The following is a 12,268-nucleotide window of genomic DNA, read 5'->3' as shown; positions in this document are numbered from 1 at the left end:
CTCTAGCAATCTAAACAAATGTTTCAGTAAATGTTGAATACTTACAGTCACTCAATTTACGTGTTCACCTAACTTGTCATGATGTAAACAGTTGGGTGAGGGCAGAATGAAGATGATGCTGCATTCTGTGGTATCAAGCTCTGGATGATACATGAAACTAAATTCCCATCTGCTTCTGCTGCTCTCACTTCAGGTGGTTCTTAATTCCATGGCACATTTCAGTAAGCATCAGAGGCATTTTCCTTAACGATATAGCCCTCTTCCTGTTTTTCATGCAGTCCTAGTGAGGAGGAGGACTGTCTCTGGATTTGACTGACCAGTACCGAGAAGCCTGGAAGGCAGCATCTGTAGCAGTAGCCAAAACAGACTGCTTGGGTGAGGAAGAAGCTTGACAAGACCATGAAGAATTAATTTATTTCTGATAGCCTCAAGAAGATTCTGGCAAATATCTTCTAACTCAAGCGAGGGAGGTATGATATTGCCCAGACTTTTCTCTACACAGATGTAGAAACACTGACTTTGACTGCAGATATTTTTGAAAGGTGGAGGGAACACTTTGAAGAATTCCTGAATGAAGTGGACCTGCCCCTGCCCTCTTCTGAGGAATCAGTGGCAAATGCAGATGGTGGAACTGAATATTTATTTATTTATTTACATTTGGTGACTGAAAAAGTCAGACTGGGTCATACACTCATTTTCAGTGGAGGCCCAGGGAGAAAAGTTCTATCAAAAACACTTACATGCAGTGAAGATTATACAATTGTAACTAAACCTTACATATGTTTCTAAAGCAGATAAACACATATATATATTTTCAGAGTTAACTAAACATACAAACGTTTCTATGCCTAATACAAACTATCATACAAATGAATTATAGTTTATGGTAGTTTACAGCTGATTCATACAGCAGATCAGTGAGAGCCATAGACATTATTAGTAAAGCAAACAGATTGTAAAATACATCAGTTAGGCTTTGTGATTGTAAATGATAAAACTTGTAAAAGTAAAAGACAGGGAAGAGAAAGAATTGTGTAGGTTAGTGGTAGAAGTAAGGGAAAATGGAATAGATGAGAGATGATAGGGATGTTAATGTGAGAATCTAATCTATGATGTATAGGAAAAAAGTAGTGTGAGATAAGGTGGAGAGGTTAAAGTGATGGGTATTCAGCAAGCTATAGTTGAAAGCCTAGTCAGAGTAAGAGTTTAGTTAAGAAGCTGGAAAGGAGGGATTAGAAGAAATAAAATATGCATTAGATGCCAAAGTAGTATTCTGGAAAGATAGTTAGTGATGTAGGGAAATAGCAGGCAGGGAAAGTGGAAGTCATGGGGAATTGATTAAGAATGGCAGTCTTAGTTAAGAGCACGGGCAAATGTGATTGTTGAGATACTAATATTTTAGTGTAAGTTTGTAAGTATAAAAGGAAGATATGGCAGTGATATTTGGAGGTAAGGCAGACCTCCCAACCGTCCAAAATTACTCGGTTTTTACCAAGTTTTGGGGTCAAAATGAAAGGGTGCCACGATTCCCGAGTGGCACCCCTTCATTTCTGATTTTTTTGCTTTCTTTTTTTTTTATGTTTTGAATTTTTGCGCTGTCGGAGCTGATGTCATCACATGCGCGATGACATCAGCTTCATCAGCTCCACCAGCCAGTCGGAAGTGAGCTCAAGGAGCTCATGTCATCATTTCCAGCTGGCTGTGAGCGGGCGGGAATTAAACAGCAGCAGCACTAATGCTGCCGAGAATGGGCTGGCTTTACTTTACTTTTGTAAACTGCTATGCTGAGAATGGGCTGGCTTTACTTTACTTTTGTAAACTGCTATGCTGAGAATGGGCTGGCTTTACTTTACTTTTGTAAACTGCTATGCTGAGAATGGGCTGGCTTTACTTTACTTTTGTAAACTGCTATGCTGAGAATGGGCTGGCTTTACTTTACTTTTGTAAACTGCTATGCTGAGAATGGGCTGGCTTTACTTTACTTTTGTAAACTGCTATGCTGAGAATGGGCTGGCTTTACTTTACTTTTGTAAACTGCTATGCTGAGAATGGGCTGGCTTTACTTTACTTTTGTAAACTGCTATGCTGAGAATGGGCTGGCTTTTCTTTACTTTTGTAAACTGCTATGCTGAGAATGGGCTGGCTTTACTTTACTTTTGTAAACTGCTATGCCAAGAATGGGCTGGCTTTACTTTACTTTTGTAAACTGCTATGCTGAGAATGGGCTGGCTTTACTTTATTTTTGCAAATTGCTACCGACATAAACGGACTTTGGGCTGCAGGCTGAGAGAATGGGATGAAGCAAGGCAAGGCATTAGGTAAGGAAACAAAGTATGTGTGTGGCTGGGTATTCACTTATTGTCAGGCACGATGCCTACAGTTGTGCATGTGCGGGTGAGTGCACACACTTATGAGTGTGTATATTCATGTGGTATGACCATATTTAGCTTCTAGTATGAAATGTGCCAGTATAAGCTTTGGCACAGATAGAAAAGAATGTAATGTGTAAAATGATAAAAAATAAGGGATGACAAACATACATACTTTGAAGAGAAATGCTGATAATTAACTGTCACAGAAGCTGGTAGGGCTTGCATAAATATACATAAAGTCATTTAAAGAACAAAGGCAGGCAAGAAAGGAGCTATAAAAGCAATTGTAGCCTGGCTGCTTCATGCATTCAGTAATTGAGAAAGCACTGCTAGAAATACCTTGGTTTAGAGATTACATTATTTGGGGTTTCAATCCAATATGCTTTTCCTGTTTTTAATAGTTCAATGTTTTTATTATCTGTTTTCCAGAAGGAGCAAAAAAAAAACATTTATAAATTAGAAATTTTGTGCCTCGATAATCACAGATACGTCAGCAGTAGTTACATTCCAGATGTAGTGTCATGCTTCCAGGAATCGCATGTACGCAGAAGTGCTGACAACTCTAAACAGATTAATGAATCCAGTTTAAATTCTATTTAAAACAGAAAATGAAAGCCACATTATTTAATTCCTTTACATATAATAGGACAGTTCAGTTCATTAGTAGTCAAACATTTTAGGTTTTCTGCTAGAGGAACTGTTCTTTTTCCATCTCCAGGCAAGACAAATATGAAAAGATGAGTTATGCTACACACCACAGACAAATGCTCCAGAGTCCGGACATAAACAGCTCAATACAGAATATGTGATGTAAATGAGATCTGAACTCCAGCTTTTGTGAGCCTAGAGATATTTTACATGTTAATTGTTCTATTTCTTCTTCCTTATTGATTTAGGGATTTTCCCTGAAGATTTAAAATATTCCTATATTTCTGTTGGAAAATAAAACTGTCATAATTCCTAAGGCATTTTCCTAATATTCAGATTTATTTAAACAGCTGTTTTGTTATTCATCCATTTTTTTTTTTTGTTTGCCTTTACTTACACTACAAATTGAGGCTTTTAATTGGCTATACCGGCATATAGGAATTATAGGAAATATGTGATTAATTAATTTATTTTTTTGAAACTGTAATTGTTAATGTACTTCTCAGAAGCAGATAATGACACAATATCTTAAAATAGTAACAGACTAGAATCACACTGATTGTCCTCCTGCCTTCTTCAGATACATGTACACAAACGCACATGGTAGTGTGACTGCAGACCATTTCATTCCCAGCCCATTTCAATGAAATTGTCAACATGCATGGAATTGCTTAGCTACATATACACATGCACAATCACAAAACTCACAAAATAGCTCCCTGTAAGTTTTTTAAGCAAATGTACATGCTAGTAGTGGATATATTTAAAAACAATGATTTCATAATTCCTTAAGTCATTGTCTTTATAATTATTTATAGTTTGGGTGTGGAAGCAGACTTTTATGATGGAAATGTTCTGAATTGGGCAGTTTTATAATTATCGGTTCATGCATTTTCATTCATTGCCTACAGTACAACCAACTGTAAAAATGTTCATTCAAACAATAAATTTAAAATGTGCTCTGTCTAGCAAGTGTAGTATACAAGGACTATAACTTAATAAAGTCTGGAAGATGTATCAAAGAAAAGTACACATCATGCATGTTTCTTGTTTTGTGTGCAAGGGGCCAATGATTTGAAAACAGCCCAAAGGTAATCTTTATCCACCACTGGCCAGATGTATTTTCTTTGGATGTGGTACGGGTTTTAATGCTGTTTCGATGAATGTGAGTTTCAAGGGCAGAGAAGTTTTAATGCCAAGTCTGTTTTCATCGTGAGACAGAATTGCTTTGTTTATCAGATGTCTGTTAGTGTTTGTGCATTGATGTGCTGCAAAATGTAAAAATAAAATCCAAATAATCATTGTAGAAGTAAAGCAGTATGCACACATTAGTGCTTATGGTAAATGGGGTGAAATAGCCAGATAATGGGATATTGGAATGGCTGCAGGGGGACTCTGGTGCCATATTTTGGTTGTCTGTTCTTCAGTTTGTGTTCGAAAGTTGGTATCCCACAATTCCATTGGAGTGGGTGGGGTTATGTAATTATGTATGCAAATTATATGTTAATTAGCATACCGATTTGTACCTATTTTTCATGGGCCTTGTCCAGATTTTTGATATTTCCAGGTTGAGAGATATGAGGTAAGGCATTCCATAGTTTTGCAATGACATAGGAGTACAGGCTGTACCTGGCTCTTTTGTTAGGTTTCTATACATTTACTAGCTGTTTGTTTGTGGAACAGAGATTTCAGGATGGGATGTAAGGCTGTAAGACAGGGTTTAAGGCAGGGCAGCTGTCAGATTTGTACATAAATTTATCAGCAAGAGATAGTTGTACAAAATTAAGGTAATGGGGGAATTCTAGCCGATTTAGTTTGTTAAGGGCATGACAGTGGTTTGTGCAGTTTGATTCACCAGTTGCAAATTTGGCAATTTTATGATAACATGATTGGAGCTTGTTCTTTAGGGATGCATGTAGGTTGGTAAGAATGGGGACCTCATATAGGAGGGAAGGGAGTAGGAAGGTATTGGCTAGAGTTTTTAGTGGGATTATCCATGAAATGTTTGTGTCTGTAAAGTTTACCAAGTTTGAAGTGTGTTTTTTTGACTGTATTAACTATATGTTCTTCAAATGTGAGTTTGTCATCTATTGTGACACCCAATAGCTTTGCCTGAGTTACAATTTCAATTTGACTTTTATTCTGCCAATATATTTTAAAATCATATGTGAGGGTTTTGGTGAGAACAATAATAGCTTGGTTTTATCTGGATTGAATAATAGTTGTGCATTATTTAGCCAGGTTTCAAAGGAGATAAAGGTATCTTGCGTAATTTTTAAGAGAATTTTTCTTATAACTTCTCTGACACACCATTAGCATTTCTAGATGCGAGGATATTCAAAGGACCTAATGGTACAGTTAGTACTGGCCTCTATAGGAAGGAATGCAGGAGGAATAATTTATTGAGAAGGGACAGCATGCACCACCCCATATATTCAGGAATAGCCTTAAAGGGCAGGGGATGTGTATTTCTAGGTTAAATGATGATAATCAGAGATTTGATACAGATCTGAAGAGGCTCAAGACTGATCTTTTAAATTGGGGATATAATACCAAGGAAGTTGAAGGAATGGTTATCAATACTGGACGCATGCGCTGTAATAAGGCTAGACCATATTTTTCTGTGCATGAAGGACATTCTTCATCTTCTTTGAATGAGTTACAAAGGACTTCAATGTTATCCGTGAGTCTACAATATTCCAGTGACATTGACAAGGTATGTCAAATCATTAGGAAGAACTGGTCTATTCTAACATCAGATGATCGAGTAAGGGCTATAGTTGTTGATTGTCCTGGTTTCAGATTTAGGAATAAAAAATCATTAAAGAGGTTATTATGTTTCAATACAAGGAATTGTGAGTCTTTAGAAGACAATAGGGGCACCTTCCCTTGTGGGAGCTGTAGTTTTTGTCATTCAGTTTTTACTTCAGATAGTTTTACACATCTAAGGACCAACAGAGGATTTAAGGCTACTGGAAGAGCTAATTGTTTCACTAGGAGTGTTATTTATTTGGCACAGTGCTACTTCTGCTCATCTTTTCATATTGGTAAAATGAACTGCTCTTTGAAAGAGTGGATCAGAGAGTACTTAGTGGCTATTCGTAAGGGTGATGATAAGAATGCCTTAGTCAGGCATGTCTTGGAATTTGGAGATGATCATCATTTTAAATTTATGGTTATAGAGTGCTTATTGAGAGTCCATGGTTGGGTGATTTTAGAAATGTTACAGAACAGCATGAAATCATATGGATTATCCATTTGTGAGCAGATCATCCTCCTGGCCTTAACAGGAAGGTGCCTCTAGACCCTTATCTGAAAGCCACACCCCTTAAATTAATGTATCTATTTTTTATATTGTGTTTCGCTCTTTTTCATTAACTTTTATTTATAGTTAGAGTGTCTGATTTATGACAGTATTTTTATTGCCATTTGGCAGTTATATGAAGTACCCTATTTTACATTATATATTAGTTGAGACTGTTCCTTCAGTTTTTTATGTGATGTCATATTTCATTATCACCTGATTGGATGATTTCAGAGGGTTCTGGTTTAATCAGTTGCTGAGCTGATTTTTATTTTAATGGTTTGAATTTATTTGATAGAAAAACATTATCGTTACATATATATTCATATATATTTCTTGCAATTGCAGTAGTTGATCTTCAGTGTTTTTATTGCCATCTCATCATCTGCACAAAGCACCTTGTGATATATTGGTTGTCACCATTCATTCAGTTTTTTTATCATATGACCTACACACCCTTACTTTTTGAGTCTCTGATTGGATGATTTTATAGGGTGATATCGAATCAACTGTTTTAGAATGTTTTGAATGTTTGATTGATTTGTTTATTTAAATGATTTGTATTTTATTTTAATTTGGTCTGAAGAAGCACCATTATAGAGGTGCGAAAGTGCTTACCATTATTAAAGCTGTTTTAGTTTAACCTGTCCTGCTATGTTTTGTCCATCATATTGCCACATTTTTACAATTTTTAAGAGATGTTGAGGGTTATTGGAGGAGGAGATAATGGTGGAGCCATCAACGTATTGGATGAGTGTACTTTGAAGGGAGGCAGTATGAAGGTTTTTAATGAATATATTGAAAAGCAAGGGACCAAGAATGGATCATTGAGGGACTCCTTCATAGGTTCATATGTTCATAGGTTAGTACTAGGCTAAGTGCCCTTGCGAGCCATTGTAAGCCTAGCCAATTATCCCTTGTGAGACTCAAACCCTGCACCTTGTCTTTGTAAGGCAAACACTTTAACCATTAGGCCACCCTCCCAACACCCTCCTGTACTATTAACATGGTATTCAGATAGACAAGTTTTCCATCCAATACATTGTTGTGTATTAAATAAATAATTGGAAAACCATTTTGGGGTCCTAGCATAGAAAGTTGTTGTAAAAGTTTATAATGTGACCCTGTATTGAAGGCCTTTGATAGATCTAGTAGGATTATTGATGTTAATTGTCACTGCAGCAATTAAACTGTTATATGGGGAAAGGATGTGGGAGTGATTGAGATTCACCTGGAAATAATGAAGATGCCATACATTTTTAGGGCAACATAATTAAAATGCCTTTTCAATGTTGCATGGAAGGTGGAAACAACACCTCTGAACTAGTAGATTGGGGCAGTGGTCCGCATTTTCAGAAAGGGGGGAAGGAGGGTGTATTTCATGCATAGAGGGAGCTCACCCCTCAGCTGCTATAGGAAAACATATGCTAGGATGCTGAAAATGAGACAGATAGAAGGGCTGTGAGTATTTGCCAATATTATTTATATGTTAAAAAAACAAAAAAAATGGCTATTCAGAGGAAACAACTGCAGCAATCCTTAAAACAGTTATTTTTATTCAGCAAATAATAATATTATCTATATGCGTTTTGTGCACTTGGAGAGGGGACTTAAGTATGTACATGAAAATCTTTTGTGAGATATGCTACAATAGTCTGGTGTGCCAGGATCACTGCTGTGTGCTGGTTGGTTCCTGTGGTTTATAAGTGGGAGCAGTGTCCACTTTCTTCAAGTCGAATACATTCTAGGTGGGCATAGGAATCTACCAAGGCTGTGCCTTGTCTTCTGTTCCTGGAATTTTATTGAGAGGATTTCAAGGTACAGCTGAGGTCTACGGAATATCCAGTTTGGGGATGTGAGGATTACATCGCTGTTGTTTGCTGCTGATGTATCTTCGTTCATTGCGATCTCCAGCATGAAGTGCTTTCATGCTGGGTTTGAAGTGGATGGGATACAAATCAGCACCTTCATATCAGAGATCATTTTTTTTCTCCCAGAAAAGAATGTTTTTCTCTCTGCAGGCAAATAGGTAGAAGCTACCTCAGTGGCACAGTTAAAAGATCTTAGAGTTTTGTTTACAAATGATGATGGAGGGGCTGGTAAACTAACCAGTGCATGGGTACAATGGAGGCATTACTGCAGGCACTGTACTGGGCTATGGTGGTGAAGTGCAAACTGAGAAACAGGGTGAAGATATCCATTTACGTAATCAGTATATGCTGCCATCTTCACATCTGATCATGGGTTCTAGATAGTGATGAGAATGAGAAAATCATAGAACCAAATGACAGAGGTAATGTTCCTTCATTAGGTAGCTGTGATAACTGCCTATGACAGACTGAGAGGCTGTGTAATTCAAGGAGATCACAGAGGCCAGCCACTACTCCTCTATGTTGAAAGTTGTGGTAGTTTAAGCAACTTGTGAGGATGTCCCCTAAGTGCCTCACATCAGAGGGCTACCAGGCATAGCCCACTGGGAGAAGGCTTCAAGGCCGACACAAGACACATTGTAGAGAGTATATCTCTCTCTGCTGGCCTGGCAATCCCATGCTGGGGATAGCAAACTATAATCTATCCTTTTCAGCTTTCCAGAACTGTGATCCTCACCAGGACAAGTGATTTAGAAAATGGATCAATAGATGGATGAATGGGTGGATGGATACATTCAGTTACTGTACATAAGGTTACAGAGCAGCACAATTAAGCCTAAGAGCATGACTGTGTAATGTAAGAAACTGAGAAGGCACAAAATAAAGCCTCCTGTTTAGTGATTTCATAACCACATTTGAAACAAACTTCTAATGTAGTTGGTTGCTGCAGTTAAATAATGTTATATTTGTTTTTAACCCACTCAGTTCCCAGCAACTTTCTATATGAAACTTAAAGTAGGAAATAAAAGCATATAAATAGCACGAAGGAAGGAAGTAATAAAGGAAGGGGAAAATCACAAATGAAGGAAAAGTAAGAATACTGAACACCAGCTTTGTCCACTATAAGAAACTGCAACACAAATGCGAATCCCACTGCAACCGAAAAAGAATTATTATGACTCTGCTCCATGAGGTCATTAAAGCTAGAGGCACCAGTTTTGAGCGTAAAAGGCTATGAGATGGGCAAATCAAACAGTACTGCTGTTATAAGCACATAGGAGATACAGCAGATTACAATGCTCATTCATTATGCCTAGTGTCCTCGTTCTGTCTGCATGTCTCTCTCAAACAGACTGAAGTGCATTTCTTGGTGGTATGGTGGATCTTGCTGTGACAGTCCCAGTTGTTTTTTGGGATGAGACAATGTGTGCTGACATAAATTAGTTTCCTGGAGGTAATGCTGCCTTTCAGCAGCCCACAGTTATTTACAGATGTAGGAACTATGCCACATTATGCTCTGGTACATAAGACAGTAAGGAACATTTTCATGTACTGGGATGAAATAATGAAGCTTCTTATTGTTTGCAACACTAACAACAAAAAAAAAAGTAAAATAAGCAACTTAAAAAATATATAAGGATGGTGGACAGGAGAGAGAGAGAGTCGAATGAATAGAACTCAACAACTGAATGAAATGTTAGATTTTAACGAGTATGAACCTACTGCGGTCATGAGGCTTGTTCTATAAATCAATGCATTTATTTAATTTTCCTTTCAAACATTTTGAGAGTGGGTGAAGTTAAAGTGCAAAGCAAGGGCTTTATCAATAAACACATCACATAAACATAAGTACTCTAGCATTGCTGGCAACTGGATAGTTTAAATTGGTGTGTGTGTGTGTGTGTGTGTGTGTGTGTGTGTGTGTGTGTGTGTGTGTGTGTGTGTGTGTGTGTGTGTGTGTGTGTTTATGTCTGTGCATGCGTGCCTATGTCGGGATTCATTCTTTTCTGTTTATTTCTATAGCTGTGCTTCCTCCATTAAACTGTACTCAAAGTGCATCAGAGGTATTTCCCTGCCGCAATTTTTTCCAAACTTGAATGACCCTGACATCTGGATTTATGCCACACTGTGCACAGCATGGCTTCTAGTATGCATCTTAAAGTTATTTCTTTGTCTGCCAGCTGTTTCAGATTTAGATACCACATTGCTGAGAGGATGCTTTCTTTTGTGTCAAATGAATTTCAGCCTTTCACTGCTATGTCAAAGACTTGTTCTAAAAACATGCATGTTTTTGTCTTGCACATATGCTGTGATTACAGTTACAATTCTGTAAAAATACATAGCTTTCACATTCCCAAATTATGCTTTCCTACATTTTCTACACAGCCATATTAAGTGGGTCACAGGAACTAAAACTGCGATTTCACTAGCAAAAGTGATTTAATTATTCTTAGACCTCAGCCTCAGCTGTTTGCTCATTTAAAATGTTTATGTGTCTTTGTCATGCTCATATATATCTCTTTTATTTTACATCTTTGAAAAATGTTTTTACTTATTTTGTTTTATTATTCATTTGTTGAACAGATAAGTGGGTTGAGCTGAATGCTTAATGAGGCATTCCATCCTCCCATCATATAGCTTTTAATGTCAATGCATTTAGTGTACTATTAGCTCCCGATACACATGCTTTAAAAGGTAAGTGCTCTAACTCCCACTTGCTCTATCTTATTTAACCATTTACCCTATCCCAACACCTGACACTATTAAACTGTACAACCCCACCAAGGCCTTAACTCTAACTCTAGAACTTCCACTCATTTCCAAAATGATTCCTCATTCCCTAATTTTAAAATTCTACCCCTCCCTAAACCTAAAATCCAAAATCCAATCCCTCCCTAAACCTAAATTTCCTAATTGCTCTCTAAACCTAAACTCCCTTCCTGTTTACTAAACCTAAAACTCCCCTCATGCTCTCTAACCCTAAAACTCCTTTTTCACTTCCTAAACCTAAAATTTGCATGGTTTCTCCCAACTAATCTCCACCCATATACATACTAATAAACCAACTAACTTAATTTCTCTTATTGGCTGGATATTAGTTATAAATCCACATAAATATCACTACCCTGAATCACTATCCGACTCACTAAGTGACCACTCACCAATTAAAGTGCTTAGACTGACCCCTGACCACACCCGACCACATAAGTACATAGAATGTCACAAACACAACAACTTCCATCCTGATACCTTCAATAACCTTCTCTCCACAATAAACTGGTCCTCCTAACACATCTACCCATAGATGAGGCTGTACAAAAATTCAGCTCCATATTCCAAAACATTCTAAACACCCTTGCCCCTATGAACTGTTATAGTTAAATCACTTAGTTCCCCCTGGCTATTACAAACTACAAGATCCCTAATGCAAAAAAGAGACAAGACATAGAAAACCTGGGCCAAAACAAAGTCGCCTCCTCATCATCAAATCTGTAAAGAACTTCACAACCTTACCAAAAAACACATCAACAAATATAAAAAGAACTTTTACAATGAACCTCAAACCTCATATAGGTCTAATCCAAAGAATTTCTGGAACTCAGTCACTCAAATACTAACCCAAGTAACCCCTCAGCTCCTAATCCTTGTCCAAATAATACTCCCCAAGAAACATCCTCCATCTTTAACACATACTTCATAGTCACCATCAGCAAACTGATGCAAACAAGTAGCTCTATCAACCCTCCAGATATCCCTACCTCCACTACTTCCAAAAACACCTTCTCTCTTATACCTGTATCAACCAACCATATAAAACACCTACTTCTCAAACTGAAACCTTGCTCCTCTTCTGCAGATAGCCTGCCACTACTCTTCCTTATTGGAGCCACTAACTTAATAGCCTTTCCTATCTCTGGTCATATTAGCAGCTCTACAACAAAGTCCAAAGTACCCACTATCTAGAAGCAATTCTTTACATTACCCATTCACAAAAGAGGTATCTCCATTGAACTTTCAAACTTCAAACCAACAGCAATTCTATCTCCTCTCTCCAAAATACTTGAGACATGTGT

The 12,268-nt window shown here is 37.5% G+C and overlaps 1 protein-coding gene across 1 annotated transcript in view; it reads left to right on the top strand.

Moving 5' to 3' along the window:
- Window positions 1-2,296: 2,296 nt before the first annotated feature.
- The window catches only part of LIMD2 (LIM domain containing 2), a 474,609-nt gene continuing 464,637 nt past the window's right edge, over window positions 2,297-12,268 (top strand). The window contains exon 1 of the mRNA XM_044055198.1: window positions 2,297-2,318. The gene's annotated coding sequence lies outside the window, so the exon portion shown is untranslated. The remainder of the gene's footprint in view (window positions 2,319-12,268) is intronic.

This window comes from Protopterus annectens, chromosome 13.part0, assembly GCF_019279795.1.
Source record: "Protopterus annectens isolate FY-2018-M chromosome 13.part0, PAN1.0, whole genome shotgun sequence".
Taxonomy (NCBI): domain Eukaryota; kingdom Metazoa; phylum Chordata; order Ceratodontiformes; family Protopteridae; genus Protopterus; species Protopterus annectens.
This window is presented reverse-complemented; position numbering and strand designations above follow the sequence as displayed.